We start from the raw sequence: 18,560 nt of genomic DNA on the forward strand, positions 1-18,560 counted from the left end.
TCCCTAGTTAAATTTAATAAAAGAGCTAAGTAGATTCTCTGTATTGCAAGGAGCTAAGTTTGGTGTTCCACACCAAAACAATCCAAGAGTGAATCTGTAATTCTAAGTTTGGTGTTTCACCAAAGATTTCATTAAAGAACACATTGTAACCCTCAGCATGACTAGTCACTAGCTCCAACCAATTAGGGAAACTACTTAACAATAGTTTAATTTCTAGTTAATAGTTTATTTTTCAAGTTCATAGTTGTTTTCTTAATAAAAGCACATGAGGTTTTCTGCATGTATTCAATCTGCTGCATTAGGCAAGGAACTAAGTTTGGTGTTCACACACCAAATTAAGTTAAGAAATTCACTAGCATACATGCATGCTAACTGTTTTTCAAGTGCTTGAGAAATAAGCAACTTCCAATCATTTTACAAGAATTCAATCAATCTCTTGGAATGACTATACACCATCATCCAAGGAGACAAAGAAGGATGCAAAAGCTATGGATGATGATGACAAGGAAGAAACAAGAAGACACCAAGAGGTTGTATTGTACTTAATTGTCTCTGATTTGTAGTGCTTTAATTGGAAGTATAATTGAATCTTATTCTCATGAACATTCATATTCTGTTTGTTTCTCTTTATTGTCATTTTTGGCTGCTAGTCTAAGTAACTGCTTCATTTTCATCCTGCTTGAATTGTATGCTGTGTCCTCGAGCTTAATAAAAGAAACTATGAGAATTTGCTGTGAAAGACAAGAGTGAAATCCAATGTGAAGAATTAAGTCCTAGTGTTGTGGTGGTAATTGCTAGCTAAGTTGATTCATCAATAAGGTACAGGGCTAAGATATCTCTTGAATTATGAGCTTGAAGTGCATTCTATGAGACTTAAATGAATTAATAAAGATCCTAAAAAGAGAAAAAGAGAATGAAAAAGAAAGAAAAGAGCAAATAAAGCTAGGCACCAATAGTTTGGATCTTGAGACATGTGTCTGTGGTGTTTTTGTGCAAAGATATGCTTGGATGAGTAAGTTCTTAGGAGTGCTTCATCACTTGACAACTTGGGTTAACTAATCTGGGATTGTCAACTGAAAGTCCACTATCAAGAGCAACTTTGTCACAAGGCATTTAGCAACCCAAAGAGGTGCTGGACACCAAGGTCTAAGGAATGAATAACAAACCATGTGCCTGTGGTGTGTATGTGCTGAGGAGAGACTTGGGTGATTAAGTCCTTAGGGGTGTTTCAACACCCAGCACCTTGAACCAACTGGTTTGGGAGTGCTAGCTGAAAACCTATCCTAAAGAGTTGTCTCAACACAGAACACTTAGCTACAGAAAGCAATAAGCTCTAAAGAAGGAAAGAAAACAAAAATAGAAAAGTTAAGGATCAAGAATAAGAGTCTCATAGAAAGGCAATAGAGTGAGAATTCAAGAGCATATGAGAGCCTAGAAACCAGCATGAACATGAACCTAAATTGCCATGCATGAAACTCCATGAACCAAGGATTTGAATTCTCTTAATAAGGACTTGTATCTCTTGTATTTTCATGTTCTATCACTTGCTTGAGGACAAGTAAGATTTAAGTTTGGTGTTGTGATGCCAGGGCATCTTGGCTAGTTTCACAAGCCATTTTTAGTTTATTTTAGAGTAGTTTCATGCATTTCTTAGGCAATAAGTAAGTATTTGGATGAGAAATTCATGCTTGTCTTGATTCAATTAAACATTGTTAATTTTATACATTTTCATGAGATTTATGCAAGAATTGATTGGTATTATGAAAGATGCAAAATCTTGTGATTATGCCAAGGATTTGATGAGTTTGTTTGATTGATGATAGGAAAAAAGAAGCAGAAAAAGAGCAAGGAAGAAGAGAAGGAGAGGCCAAGTTGGAGCCAATGTTGGCCCATCAACGTTTAAGGCAACGTTCTTGAAGAAGAAAACATGGGGGCCAACGTTGGAGGGAACGTTGGTGAACCAACGTTACCTCCAACGTCATTGAAAATGTTCAATTCAGGAGCTAAAGGATTTTTTAGCGACGCGTACGCGTGAAAGAAGAAAATTTCTATATCCACGCACAAGCGTAAGTCACGCACACGCGTGGAATGGCAAAATTGACCATCCACGTGTACGCGTGGGTCACGCGTATGTGTCACCAAATGAACGTTGGAGGTCCAACGTTGCCTCAAACGTTGCCTCCAACGTCCGCGATGAGAATCCCAGAATTTGGAATTGAGAAACTTGAATCGACGCGCACGCGTCTGTGACACGTACACGTGGAAGGGAAAAAAGGCAATGCACGCGTAAGCGTGGTGTACACGCACGCGTGAATGAGCAAAAACACAGCCTTCACGCGTACGCGTGGTGCACGCGTACGCGTGGGTAGAAGAACGTTGGCACTCTAACGTTGAGTCAAACACCAATGATAGCAACCAGAACCCAAATTTTTAAAGGGACATTTGACTCAACGTTTGTCCAAAAATGTTGACTCCAACTTTAATACCAGAAAGGCACAATTGACACACCCTTCTCCTCAATTGCATTAGGCACCAATCCAATCAGTCCCTGCTTCAATCAAGGCCGAGGCCCACATCCAAGTACCAGAGCCAATTGAAGATGGTTATAAATAGAAGAATTGTTGAAGATTTGAGAGCTTCTGGGAGGCCTTGAGGGGGGCTTTGGGAGTTCAATTCCCTAATTTTATTTTTCTGCACTTTTCTTTTAGTTTCTGTTTTCTGCATTTTTCTTTCTTTGTAATTTGAATTGAGCTATGACCAACTAAACCCCTTTCATTGGGTTAGGGAGCTCTATTGTAATTCAATGGATCAATGTTAGTTTTTATCTTCCTATTCTTTCTTTTCTCTTGATATTTATTAGAAAGCTTTCAATCTTAATTCATTGGATAGTTGTCCTGACAAAGAAGCTATCCATAATTGGAATTCTTCATATCCTTGAGAGAGAGATGAAGAATTCATGCTAGAATTGCTTTCTCACATTGGATTAGATTGGGGGTTGGATGGATATAGTGACATGTAATACTACCAATACTTTGATCTATGAATTTGTGTGGTATAATCAATGACCGAACTTCAACTCTTCCCAATAGCAATTAAATCAAGACATTGGGCAATTGTTCATGCTTAGAGAGATTGGTGAGCTAAGACATTGGGATCCAATCATCTAAGATTGCCAAGCAATGTCAATGAATGCATTGATTGAGGAAGAGATGAAAATGATTTGATCCGGAGAGTTCAATATCTCCCAAAACCCAATGAATCCCCTACTCTGATCTTATCCATTCTGTTTATATCCTGCTCCTTTAATTTCATGATAATTTCCCATTCCCATTTAATTTCCATCAATTTAAGCTTCTGTCATTTAATTTCCCACAATTTAATTTCTGTCACTTAACTTCTTGCAATTTAAGTTTCCCGCAAAATTTACTTTCTGCAATTCTCAACCAAATCTGATTTCGCTCAACTAGCACAATTCACCAATTAACATTGATCAACCAACTAATCCATGTGAGATTCAACCTCACCCTACAGTGAGTTTTTACTTGACGACAATCTGGTACACTTGCCGGTAGAAAATTGTTGACAGACAGTTTCTGAGCGTACCAGCAAGTTCAAACATAATTTATTTATCAAACATTTAATTCAAAGCATAATTCATTATTTTCAAAATAAAGTTCCAATCAAAATCTCAGATTTTATAGAAATTTCGGCAGCATCTAAAACTTGAACTTTGCCACCCTTTTCGGGTCCCAACAAAACCAATCCTCAACTCTTTTTACAAGGGATTCAAGACCAAATCAATTTCCAGTAAGACAAATTCAGACTTTAATTACTAAAATGATTTCAATTCAAAACAACTAGAAACCTCTATTTTGAACAAAATCATACATTATTTCAATCAAACCAGCAATCATATTCATCCAATACAAATCAGACAATTCATAAGACTCACATAATCACCAAAAATGCATTTAGCACATCATATCTATTTATAACAATTCTAATTTAAAATAAGTTAGTTTGTATAAAAAGCCCCTACCTCGACTCGTCGAAACCATAACCCAAACGCGTCATAGGAACCTTCTCTCTTAACCCAAAATCACCGGCAATCAAAACCTCAGCTCTGCTTATTCTCTCAAAAGCAGAAACAGCTACAAGCGGCACAAGAAAATCGGATTTTAACTCCTAAAACCATTAACATCATAAATACTTTATTACACAGAATAGAACACTAACACAGGGCTTTCGAAAATCGAAATACTCACTGAATTAACAAACCAAAAAAGACGTAACTCTATATCAACCCAGCAGCGGCTCCGTCAGTGGCCAGAAGCTCCAGTGGCTTAGTAACAAACCTCAATTTTTGACAAGAAACCTATAAAATTAAATTTACAGCATATATTCATCCGAATCCTTAACCGCAGATAATTAGAACAATTACAATTTGAGTTTCAGAGCGCAAGAGGCTTACTGTGATGAAAAGGAATGGCAGAATAGAGCAAAAGCTCCGACGGCAACCTCCTATAGCAACCACACCATTTTTCGGCAACCAGAGGCACAACAGCGCAGCCTCCAGCAACGGTAGTGGTGGACAGCAGCGTTTTTCTTCCTCTGTGCACCCTTGAGTCACAGATCCTTAGACGGCGACGCATAGCGGTGAGAGACCCGGCGACAGTGATAAACCCCGATTTTGTAGTTTATCTTGTGCTTATTTTGGGGGATTTTATCAACATTTCTCACACTTATTCGCAAGAAATGCATGGTTTTGTGTTCACTTCCCAATATTGCTCTATGATGTAAAACATGCTTATTTTGCCTTAAAATTGCCATATTTTAATCCTCTTCTATTGCCATTCGTTGCCGTGATGTATTTGTTGAGTAATTTCAGGAATTATAGGGTAGGAATGACTTAGAAGAGAGGGAGAAAGCATGTACAAAAGGGAGGAACATGAAGAATTGAGATCTTTGGAAAAGCAGCATCAGCGCGCTCGCGCACTCCACGCGTACGCGTGGATGGGATTGGCTGGAAGCGGCGCGCGAGGATGGACGCATCCGCGCGAATCAGGAGAATCTTATCGACGCGCACGCGCACGTGGCACGCACGCGTAGATCGCAAGAGCAATCGGCGCGCACGCACGCATGGCGCGCACGCGTGGAAGACTGCACATGACCTCATTAAAGGAAATCGTGCCTAGCGATTTCTGAGGCTCATTAGGCCCAATTTCAAGCTGTTTTTGCATGGAAAAAGACCCAAGGATGCTAAGGGGAAAGGGGGGATCACTCATTTTACACTAGGACACAATTTTTAGTTAGTTTTTGATTCTTTGGTTATTCTAGAGAGAGAAACCCTTGTTCCTCTCTAGATCTAGTTTTAATTTGATTTTCCCTTGTTGATTTGTGATTTGGATCTTGTTAATTACTAGCTTTAATTGTTCAATTTGAATTTCTTGTTACAATTTTGCTTATATCTTGTGATAGTTTATGAATTCTTGTCAATTCCCATTTTATACCCATTTCATGAATGTTGTGAAGCTTGACTTGTTGATGTTACATTAATGATTTCTATGCTTAGCCTTGTTGTTTGGATGATTGCATGTTGATAATTGTTAGTGGGTATTTGTAGAACTCAATTTAATTGCTACTTTGAACATGTCTTTTGTTAGTGCTTACCAAGTGTTTGATGAATTGTTTACTTTGATCATGGAGTAGTTCTTTTTCACTCTTGGCCTAGGTCAAGGGAATTGGGTAAACTTGAGTCATTGGGTCTAATGGATTTGATGATTTGGGAGCCCTAGGTGGTCAATTTGATACTCATTGACGCCAACCCACTACTAATCTAATTAGTAGGTAGGTTGGGACTTATGGGTTGATGTGATCAGGGCCATTTGACGTACTTCAAGTCTAGGAGTAGATATCACGTACTTAAGACTTGAAAGTAGACTTAATGAGCTTGGTTCCTTCTAATTGTCAAGGTATAGTTGTTAGACAAGGATGGTGATCCCAATTCCCGAGCCTAGCCAAGAGTTACCTTTATTATTCATACTTGAAAACCAACTTTCTCAACCAATTGCTCTAGTTGTAGTTTCTTGTTTGGGTCACAATAGAATTAAGTGGAATGTTGTTTATTCATTTAAAGTGCTTATGTTTTGTTTAGTTGATTGAATTAATTGTTGCATTTTAAGATTACTTGTTTGTTAAGATTCCCATTTATTTTCATGCTTATAACTCACAACCCCGGATTTCTAACCAATGTCGAAGCACATGATTGCCCATTCCTTGTGAGACGACCCGAGGTTTGAATACTTCGGTTAGTTCTATTGGGGTTGAACTTGTGACAACCAAATCCCTCTTCTAAATTTGACCCCGAGGATTGTTGTTGGTAGAGCTATACTTACAACGCGGTTTTCTTGAAGAGAATCTTTACCAATACATCTTTGGGTGCTTCTGTGACAGCGGTCAAATTTTTGGCGCCGTTGCCGGGGAATGGTTGCAACATATGCCTTGATATTGGTTATGTGAATATGTGAATATTGTAGATAGTTTTCTTCTTTAATTACTTATCCATAGTTTAGATTTCCTTTACATTTATGCTATGACTTTCAAGTTTGATGACTCGGTCTGAACCGAACTCTAGCTTGGCCAATTTTGATCCCGAGATCGAATGGACTTTATTACACACTCGGCAAGCTAGGCGGCGGTTGGACTATACACCTAGTACTTCGACCTCTATTGAGGAAAACACCGAATCACTAGACGTTACCGAGAGTGACTTGGAGTCTGTTACTTCCTATTCTTCTGTTGGCACTACTAATACATCTTTGCATCCTACAGGTGAGCCACATATGGCAGAACCACGCCGGATCACTTTGCATGAGAAAGGAGCTCCGGATATCATACTTCAACCGTTGCAAGCAAGGTATCCTAACCTTGATCCGAACTTTGAGTTGAAGAGTAGCTTGATAAATCTACTTCCTAAGTTTCATGGGTTGCCGGGTCAAGACCCCATCCGACATTTGAAGGATTTTCAAGTTGCTTGTTCTACAGCTCGAAGGCATGGAGCCGATGAGTTAGCTATCATGGTTTTTTCCTTCCCATTCTCTCTTGAAGCGCAAGCAAAAACATGGTTCTATTCGCTACCGAATGAGATTGTGACTAATTAAGATTTCTTGAGAAGAGAGTTTCTTGATAAATTCTTTCCATCGGAGAAGACCGACTACATCCGGAAGGAGATTTCGGGCATAATGCAAAGAGACCAAGAGAGTTTGTACGAGTGTTGGTCTCGGTTTAAGATGTTATTGGAGTCATGTCCACACCATGGAATGACCACTAACTTGCTCATTAGCTACTTTACCGGAGGTCTTTGTACGGAGGATAGAAGATTGCTCACCGCTTCTAGTGGTGGCTCCCTTTCGAAAAACAAGACGGAGGGAGAAGCTTGGGATTTGATAAAGAATGTTGCCGAATCTACACAACACACAAGAGTGAGGAGTAACCCCCTTAAGGGTGTGGTAGAACCATCCCCTTCCGAATCAAGCTTAACCAAGGCACTTGGGGATATGACCACCATTCTTACACAAATTCAAAGGGATCAAAAGGAATACTACTCCATCAAAGCCGTCCAAGCCCCACCTCCAGTTGCACAACTTGAAGGCCCTCCTAGAATTTGTGGTTTGTGCTCTAGCACCACACATTACACCGACCAATGCCATCAAATTCAAGAGGAACATGCTCTTGTGGTAGCCAATATGAATTACAACAACCGTCCACCCTACCCTTCTCAAGGTCAAAACAATTACCATCAAGGTGGTAGTCAACATCAAGGGTGGAGAGATAATGCACAAGGAAGCAATCAAAACCAAAGATGGAACAACTCTCCTTCTCATCACAACAACAACCAATCTTCATCCCAATATCACAACAACAACACCAACTACCAAGCCAACCAAGGCCACTCCAACCAAACCCAAAACAACTACACCAAGTACCAAGCACCACATCATAGAGAACAAAATCAAAACCCAACTCTTCCATCTTCCAACAATCAAGTTGAAGAGCTTAGAGCCGCTATGGAAAAGCGAGATGAAAGCAACAAGGCTCAATTTGATGCCTTGAGTACTCAATTGGCTAACCTCACCAACTTGCTTTCAAAGATGAACATGTCAAACCACCCACCAAATTCCAATAACAACACCAACCAACCCTCAAGTTCTTCTAGCCTTCCATCCCAACCCCAACCAAACCCAAAGGGCGGTCTCAACGCCATCACTCTAAGGTCGGGGACTACATTAGAGGATATACTTCCAAGGAGAATGGAGGAGGTTCATGAGAGAGAGGTAGTTGTTGAAGCTCCACATGAAGAAGAGGTGGTAGATAAAAGACATGAAGAAGAAGAAGTAAACCTCAAGGAGCCCAAGAGGAAAGCTATAGTGGATGAGTCCGTTCCTATTCCATTCCCTTCCATGGTGAAGAAAGCAAAGAAGACACTGGAATTTGAATTGAACATGCTTCAAGTGTTCAAAAAGGTTGACGTAACTATACCGCTCCTTGATGCTATTCAACAAATTCCAAAGTATGAAAAATTTTTGAAAGACTTGTGTACACACAAAGATAGGATAGGAGAATTGGAGACATTATCCTTGGGTAGTTCAATCTCTTCCTTGATGGAACCTATTCCAAGAAAATGTGGTGATCCGGGACCATGCTTAGTGTCTTGTTGTATTGGTGGATACACTTTTCATGATTGTATGTGTGACTTGGGAGCTTGTGTTAGCATCATGCCACTTTCTATCTATGTGCGGTTAAATTTAGCTCCATTGAAGAAGTCGGCGGCAAGGTTTGCCTTAGCCAATAAAAGTGTGATCACAGTGATGGGAATAGCGGAAGATGTACTTGTGGCAATTAAGCATTTGGTCTTTCTGGTCGACTTCTACATCCTTGAAATGCCTCCAACAGAAAATAGAAGCTCATCCTCCGTTCTACTTGGTAGACCCTTCCTCAAAACCTCCAAATTCAAGCTAGATGCCTTCACTGGTATATATTCCTTTGGGGTTGGAGACAAGACTATCAAGTTCAATTTAGAGGAAGCCATGAAACATCCTCCCAAAGAACATTCTATGCTCCGATGCGATGTAATTGATGAAGTGGTAGCAGAAGTGGAAGAGGAAAACCATGACAAGTTATGCTACCCCACTGTTGAGGAGAAGGATGACCAAGAGGATGAACAAGAAAAAGAAATTGCCAAGAATGAGTCTCATGAGCTTGATGAAAAGGAACCTCATCTTGAGGTAAAAAGTGAACTGAAGCCCCTTCCATCTCATTTGAAATATGCGTTCTTAGAGGACAACCAAAGGTTTCCGGTCATTATTGCTAGTGAGCTCTCAAGTGAAGAAGAGGAAAAGCTCCTAGACGTTCTAAGAAAGTACAAGAAAGCGATAGGATGGAGCCTAGCGGATATTGTGGGAATTGACCCCCGCAAGTGCATGCATAGGATATTTCTCCAAGATGGAGCCAAGCCGGTTAGGAAACCGCAAAGGAGGCTCAACCCGACCATCCTTGATGTAGTGAAGAAAGAGGTCACTCGATTACTAGATGCGGACATCATATACCCAATTTCCGATAGTGAGTGGGTGAGCCCGGTCCAGGTCGTTCCCAAGAAGTCAGGCATCACAACGGTCAAGAAGGACGACGGTGAAATGGTTACTAAAAGGGTACAAAATACGTGGCGAGTATGTATTGACTACAGAAGATTGAACGCCACCACACGAAAGGACCATTACCCCCTACCTTTCATTGATCAGATGCTAGACCGCTTGGCAGGTAAATCTCACTACTGCTTTCTTGATGGATTTACTGGATATTTTCAGATACATATTGCTCCTGAAGATCAGGAGAAGACCACGTTTACATGTTCGTTTGGCACCTTTGCCTATAAAAGGATGCCATTTGGACTATGTAACGCACCCGCTACCTTTCAGCAGTGCATGACGAGTGTCTTCTCCGATCTAATAGAGAATTGTCTAGAAGTTTTTATGGACGACTTCAGCATTTATGGTGTCTCATTCGATTGTTGTTTAGAGAGCTTGGCCAAGGTCCTAGCTAGATGTGTTGACACTAACCTTGTCTTAAATTTTGAAAAATGTCACTTTATGGTACGACAAGGCATAGTGTTAGGACATGTAGTCTCTAGTGAAGGCATTTCTGTGGACCCGGCCAAGGTCGATGTTATTACTACTTTGCCTCACCCCTCATCCGTGAGGGAGGTCCGCTCGTTTTTGGGACATGCAGGATTTTACAGGCGCTTTATCAAGGACTTCAACAAGATTGCTTTGCCATTGTCGCGCCTACTCCAAAAGGATGTGGATTTTGAGTTTGACAGTGAGTGTGTGAAAGCATTTGAAGAGTTAAGGAAAGTTCTCACCATAGCACCGATTGTGCAAGGCCCCCAATTGGACATTGCCATTCGAGATAATGTACGATGCGTCAAACTATGCTGTAGGTGCCGCGCTTGCACAGCGCGAGGGTAAACTCTCTTATGTCATTGCTTACTCTTCTAAGACACTAGATGCAGCACAATCCAACTATACCACTACCGAAAAAGAACTCTTAGCCATTGTTCATGCTTTAGATAAATTCAGATCTTATTTGCTAGGTTCAAAGATAGTGGTATACACGGATCATGCAGCTTTAAAGTACTTATTGACAAAGAATGAGTCAAAGCCTAGACTCATACGTTGGATCTTGCTTTTGCAAGAATTTGACATTGAGATTAGGGACCGGAGTGGATCTCAAAACCTGGTTGCAAATCATTTAAGCCGCATTGAGAATTTAAAAATTGATCCATTTCCGATCAATGACTCATTCCCATTGGATAGTTTGCATGCTGTGTCGGATAGCCTTCCTTGGTTTGCCCCAATGGCAAACTACTTGGTTGCAAGAATCTTTCCTCCCAACCTTTCGAAAAACCAAAGGGACAAGTTGAGGAGTGATTCCAAATACTATATTTGGGATGACCCTCACTTGTGGAAGAGAGGTGTGGACCAAGTAATCCGAAGGTGTGTCCCAGAATCCGAATTCCAACCAATTCTTGAAGCTTGCCATTCGTCCGAATGTGGTGGCCACTTTGGCCCACAAAGGACCGCTAAAAAAGTGTTGGATTGTGGATTCTGGTGGCCAACCTTATTCAAGGATGCTAACCGGTTATGTGTGTCTTGCCATCAGTGTCAGAAGTCAGGAAACGCATCCCTGAGGGATGAAATGCCTCAGCAACCTATGTTGTTCTGCGAGATATTTGATGTATGGGGCATTGACTTTATGGGACCGTTTTCCAACTCTAGTGGGTATCTGTATATTCTGTTAGCGGTTGACAACGTATCAAAGTTGGTAGAGGCCGTGCCTACCCGCCTTGATGACGCCAATACCGTTGTTTCTTTCATACGGAATCATATTGTATGCCGTTATGGGTCTCCACGAGCAATCGTGAGCGACCAAGGATCCCACTTTTGTAACAGGAAAGTAGAAGCATTACTCAAGTGCTATGGAGTGACGCATAAGGTTGCTACTGCTTACCATCCGCAAACAAATGGGCAAGCGAAAGTGTCCAACCGAGAGATCAAAAGAATCTTGGAAAAAGTGGTCAATCCACAAAGAAAGGATTGGAGCCTCCGGTTAGGGGATGCACTATGGGCATATAGGACGGCCTACAAGACCCCGATAGGGATGAGCCCTTTCCGGATCGTCTATGGTAAGGCATGCCACCTTCCGGTGGAGATTGAGCATCGAGCCTATTGGGCGGTAAAGTAGTGCAACATGGATCTAGCCAAGGCGGGTGAAGCTAGGAAGCTACAATTAGAGGAGCTTGAATGCTTGAGGAATGAGTCATATGAGAATGCCCGAATCTACAAAGAAAAGACTAAAGCATTCCATGACCATCACATTCGGAGGAAGGACTTTCAAGAGGGAGATGACGTCTTTCTCTACAACTCAAGGCTCCGATTTATGCCTGGCAAGCTCTGCTCTAGATGGGAAGGACCTTTCAAGGTGAAGGAGATGAAGCCCTACGGAGTGGTGGAATTGTTTGATCCCAAAAGTGAAGCGACTTTCAAGGTGAACGGACATAGAGTGAAGAAGTATCATGGTTGCAAGCCTCCAAGAGAGCTAGAGGTGTACATATTGGAGGATGCACCAAGAAGAGAGGAAGCTTAAGAGAAGGACTGTCCAACTTAAGGACGTTAAAGAAAAGTGCTTGGTGGGAGGCACCCCACCATGGTAAGATCTTCCTTGTTTATACCATCTTCTTAGTATTTCTGGTTTCTTGTGAATTTTAGGATCTTTTGTTGATTGATTGAGTGCATAGGGATGTTAGTTTTGCTGATTTTATTGGGTAGAAAAAAAATGTTCTTGTAGATAGGGTGTTCAAAAGTGAAGAAAACAACAATTTGTCTTTGAAAAAGAGCACCGACGCGCCAGCGCACAGTGCGCGCGCGCGCCGGTAGCAATTCCCAACTCTTGGGCCAATTACCCAAGAGTTATGCCCACTTCATGCCCAACTCGTGCCAGGCACTCACGCGTCCGCGTACATGCCGCCCGCGCGCACTCTGACAATTTACCCATCGACGCGCTAGCGCACGGTGCGCGCGCGCGCCAATGGCGAATATGACTTCTCTGGTACAAAAACCAGAGAGTTGTGCCACAATTGGGCCAACCTTGTGCCAGAACATATGCGTCCGCACAGGGTGCGCGCCCGTGCGCCTACCTCACTGACTCACTCTGGTACAAAAAACAGAGACTTGTGCTAACTTTGTGCCACTTTTGTGCCTGAGGCACAACCTCTCTTACGCGCGCACCACTGACGCGCCCACGCCATCTGCTATCACTCTCACCGACGCGCCAGCGCACCTTGCGCGCGCGCGCCGGTTGCGCGAGTCAATTTAAGACCTTCGCTCCTTGCCCTGTTTTCCTTTCTTTCAACCCCTTCTCTCCTTTAGTTTCTTTCTACTCTCAATCCATCACTTCTCTTCTCTTCTTCTTCTTTCACAACCCACCACCATTGTCTTCGGCCACTCACCGGTGACAACCACTCTTTTCCAGTGGCGCTACACTTCTCCTATTTTCTCTCTCATCTTCACAAAAGAAGATTCAACCTTACTTTTTCATACTCATCAAGGTTTAGCTTCTTCCATTCCTTTACTTCCATTTTTTCCTTACATTATTTCTTCTAATTAGATACTTCTTATTGCCTTACTTAGTTTCTCTTTTACTTGATGATGATGTTTCTTGTTTTTGTTTGCTTACTCTTCCTTTTATTTCTCCATGGATGTTACACTTGAGCTTAATTTGCATTACTAGATCTTTTGTCACTCTTTTACCATTGTGTGATGTTTATGTGATGATTGATGTTCCATTTTGGGCTTTGAATTGGTTTAGTATCTCATAATTGCTCATTGCTTGATTATTGCACGCCAAGTGTTCGAGGAAATGCACACATCCCATTTTGGCTCAATTTAGCCATGTACTTTTCAATTGTTGCTCCTTCCTCATTCACTTGCTTTCTCTTAAATGCATTGAGCCTAACTTGTGTGCTTGTAGTTGATACTTACCAGTTAAACATTCATTGAATATGACTTGCTCTTTATTATGGATGCTTGAGACTACTCTTCTCATGCCATTGCATGCATTACTCCCTCTTGCATCCCAGGCCAAGTGTTATGACCCTTGCTTTTACATCTACCACGGACATTACAATTCACTTGCATGTCTTTTGTCAAATTGATTCTTGGGTGTAATGTTTTCCTTCTTTCTCTCCCTTTTTAGGATGGCCACCAAGAAAGGCAAGGAGATAGCTCCAAGGAAACCAGCCGCAAAAAGGGCACCCCAAAAATCAAATTCTAAGGCGCGTTCTTCAATAGAAGCCAAACCCCTATCAAAGAAAGGAAAGACACCCGCTCCTATTGATGAAAATGACAAGGGCAAAACGGAAAGAGACTCTTCAAGGTTCCCCAACCGCTTCTGTGAACTTAAGTTCCCTTCCATAGCCGTAAGGAACTATCACCCTGAGCATCTACTAGCTCCGCCGGACAAGGTTGCTCCTTATATTCTGCCCCGCATTGAACGGCGAGGATGGGAGTTTCTCTTGAGGAAACCAAAGGAAATCAACCTCTCTTGGGTGGAAGAATTTTATACTAACTACCACCTTTCCTCTCTTCAATCGGTATACATGCGCCGGAAGCAAGTCTCAGTTTCAGAAGAGGCTATTCAACAAGTGCTTAATGTTCTACCAGTGCCAAGTGACATGGATGGCTACAAAGAAGTCTTATGTCAGCGAGAGGAGTATGGATTCAATTGGGACTCGATCCTCCGAGTCATTGCTGAGCCAGAATCTTCTTGGATCCAAGGTCGACAGCAGATGAGGCCCAAGAGTATTGACGCTCGCTTCCTCACTGTGGAAGCTAGAGCTTGGGCCCAAATTCTATCCCACTATGTGTTGCCTAGCACCCACAAGTCGTCCATCACGGCGGACCTTGCCTTGCTTGTGTGGTGTGTTCTCACGGAGAAACCGGTAAACATTCCACCTCTTGTCAAGCAAGCAATGAGTCAAGTTCACGACCGGGGTAATTTGCCATTTCCAGCATTGGTGTCTGATTTAATTGTTGCTGCGGGTGTTTCTTGGGAAGCCAAGGATAAGAGGATTATGATTCCGGCTAAGGGCGATGTAGTCCCAAGCGGAAAATACCTACACCTTCCCATGAACAAACCAAGCCTCGACATGGCCCCGCCACTTCTTTTTCCTTCTAGCTCATCATCACCACCACTGAGATCCACACATCAAGGGATAGAAGATCTTCACCGGAAGCTTGACAGATATGAGCGGCGCAACCACCGCCGCTATACTTACATCAAAACACTTCTGGGTTTTGTTGCCCCTAGCATGGAGGAACCCGAAATATTCACATCTACCTCGAACCCAACTGATGGGAGTTCTGATGAAGGGGATAGTGAAAGCTCCGGTCCCGACCGTCCCTTGCGTATCATTCGTAGCACGGAGGACCGTGCTAAATTCTAAAAGTGTGGGGAGGTCGTCCGACCGATCTCCATGGGTAACGCTCTCTTCTCCTCAATACCCATGGATTTATTTTTCTCTTTTTATATATTGCATGTGTAGTTAGTCTTGCTTGTAAATACTCTTTGCATGATGGTTAGTTTCTATAGAGTTACTTGGTCAAAACAATAACTTTCTTTCCAAGAAACTCTGTTCTGGATGACCTACCAAAAATTTTGAAAATTTTTGCAGTAAACTTGCTTTAAGAATGTATTTTGGAACATAGTAATTGAGTTAAGAACACAAGCATAAAAGTTTTGAGCCTATTGCATGGTTACATCTTTTAACCATTATTTCCATTCTTGTGTGCATTTCTCTCTCTCTATGAGTGTGATCCTTGCTTTGTCTGATTCTATATGTCCATTGCTTTATGTATGAATGCATTTGCATGATTGAGGCCATCATTTCAAAAGTCACTTTTCCCAAATAGCCTTAACCTTTATATCTACCATTGCTAACCAATTTTGAGCCTTTGATAAACCCTCTTGTTCTTAAATAGAGCTAATCAACAACCCTAAGTGAAAAACCATGAATGTCCCTGAATTTGAATCCTTGATTGGCTTAGGTGAGTTAGGATGTGTATCATTCAAATAGGAGGGTATACTTGGGAAATTCGGGTAGATATATAGGCATGTAATTATAGTGTAATTGAAGATTCTAGGATTTTGGGAACATACTCATGTGTTAAATGATTACACCGTATGCATTGATACTTTGTTTCACAAAGAAATCCCAAGAAAAGGGGATACATAAAAAAAGAGAGAGAAAGCAATGAAAGAGGACAAAGATGCCCCAAGATAAAGTAATAAAAACAACGCATACGGGTGTGAATTGAAAAGAATACATGAGTATTCAAAAAGGGTAAAACTCAAGGGTAGCTAGGAATGTATTGTAGTTGTATAGGTTATTCTATGTGTCTAGTGGATCCTAGGTTGATCAAGGACTCAAATTTTGAATCCACTTGGCCATATACATCCTTACCTTCACCCTAGCCCCGTTACAACCCATGAATAAGACCTCATGATACTTGTAAGCATGCATTAAGTAATTGTTGATTGATTAGATGAAAGACAAATCTTGGAAAGTATGATTAGGAGGAGATTGAGTGACGAACCCTAGACACTTGAGCGAGTAGAGCGGATACACTTCCGGTGAGGGTTCGATGCTCAATGCTTGTTCCCGGCTTTCACAAGCGTTCGTTCAGCAAGTCATATGCACTCTTTAGTGATATTCAATTTGGTGGGATTCATGAATTGCATACTATTTTCACCCTATATGCTCACATGTATTCTTGAAGGATAGAATTACTCTTGACCAAGTATATAGATGATTTTACATTAGTTGCACACATCCACTTAGGTAGTTTGCATTTCATAACCCTTTCTTACCATGATCCATGGTCTTTTCTTTTTATTTTAAGCATGAGGACATGCTTGGTTTAAGTGTGGGGAGATTTGATAAACCCCGATTTTGTGGTTTATCTTGTGCTTATTTTGGGGAATTTTATCAACATTTCTCACACTTATTCGCAAGAAATGCATGGTTTTGTGTTCACTTCCCAATGTTGCTCTATGATGTAAAACATGCTTATTTTGCCTTAAAATTGCCATATTTTAATCCTCTTCTATTGCCATTCGATGCCGTGATGTATTTGTTGAGTAATTTCAGGAATTATAGGGTAGGAATGACTTAGAAGAGAGGGAGAAAGCATGTACAAAAGGGAGGAATATGAAAAATTGAGATCTTTGGAAAAGTAGCATCGGCACGCTCGCGCACTCCACGTGCACGCGTAGATGGGATTGGCTAGAAGCGGCGCGCGAGAATGGACGCATCCGCGCAAATAAGGAGAATCTTATCGACGCGCACGCGCACGTGGTGCGCACGCGTGGAAGGCTGCACGTGACCTCATTAAAGAAAATCGTGCCTAGTGATTTCTGAGGCTCATTAGGCCAAATTTCAAGCTGTTTCTGCATGGAAAAAGACCCAAGGATGCTAAGGGGAAAGGGGGATCACTCATTTTATACTAGGACACAATTTTTAGTTAGTTTTTGGTTCTTTGGTTATTCTAGAGAGAGAAACCCTTGTTCCTCTCTAGATCTAGTTTTAATTTGATCTTTCCTTGTTGATTTGTGATTTGGATCTTGTTAATTACTAGTTTTAATTGTTCAATTTGAATTTCTTGTTACAATTTTGCTTATATCTTGTGATAGTTTATGAATTCTTGTCAATTCCCATTTTATACCCATTTCATGAATGTTGTGAAGCTTGACTTGTTGATGTTACATTGATGATTTCTATGCTTAGCCTTGTTATTTGGATGATTGCATGTTGATAATTATTAGTGGGTATTTGTAGAACTCAATTTAATTGCTACTTTGAACATGTCTTTTGTTAGTGCTTACCAAGTGTTTGATGAATTGTTTACTTTGATCATGGAGTAGTTCTTTTTCACTCTTGGCCTAGGTCAAGGGAATTGGGTAAACTTGAGTCATTGGGTCTAATGGATTTGATGATTTGGGAGCCCTAGGTGGTCAATTTGATACTCATTGACGCCAACCCACTACTAATATAATTAGTAGGTAGGTTGGGACTTATGGGTTGATGTGATCAGGGCCATTTGACGTACTTCAAGTCTAGGAGTAGATATCACGTACTTAAGACTTGAGAGTAGACTTAATGAGCTTGGTTCCTTCTAATTGTCAAGGTATAGTTGTTAGACAAGGATGGTGATCCCAATTCCCGAGCTTAGCCAAGAGTTACCTTTATTATTCATACTTGAAAACCAACTTTCTCAACCAATTGCTCTAGTTGTAGTTTCTTGTTTGGGTCACAATAGAATTAAGTGGAATGTTGTTTATTCATTTAAAGTGCTTATGTTTTGTTTAGTTGATTGAATTAATTGTTGCATTTTAAGATTACTTGTTTGTTAAGATTCCTATTTATTTTCATGCTTATAACTCACAACCCCGGATTTCTAACCAATGTCGAAGCACATGATTTCCCATTCCTTGTGAGACGACCCGAGGTTTGAATACTTCGGTTAATTCTATTGGGGTTGAACTTGTGACAACCAAATCCCTCTTCTAAATTTGACCCCCGAGGATTGTTGTTGGTAGAGCTATACTTACAACGCGGTTTTCTTGAAGAGAATCTTTACTAATACATCTTTGGGTGCTTCTGTGACAGCGGTCAGGCAGCGGCGCTTCAGCTCAACCACGGTAACGCGAACGGCAACGCAAACAGCCGCCTCCTTCCTTGCGCCACACCACCTCTGCCGCTGTCAATCCCAGCATCGTTCTCCCTCCTCCTTTGAGTTCGACGGTAATGGACCCACAGCGGCACTGTGCTTCCTCCACGAATGTGGGCTCGACGGTGGCGGAGCAGTGAGGACGACGGAGCTAGTGACGAGTCCCTCTCTGCGCGATGCTGACAGTGCGGCTTCTCCCTTTCTTTGACTTGGACCTGA

This window comes from Arachis ipaensis, chromosome B10 (assembly GCF_000816755.2).
Source record: "Arachis ipaensis cultivar K30076 chromosome B10, Araip1.1, whole genome shotgun sequence".
Taxonomy (NCBI): Eukaryota; Viridiplantae; Streptophyta; class Magnoliopsida; order Fabales; family Fabaceae; genus Arachis; species Arachis ipaensis.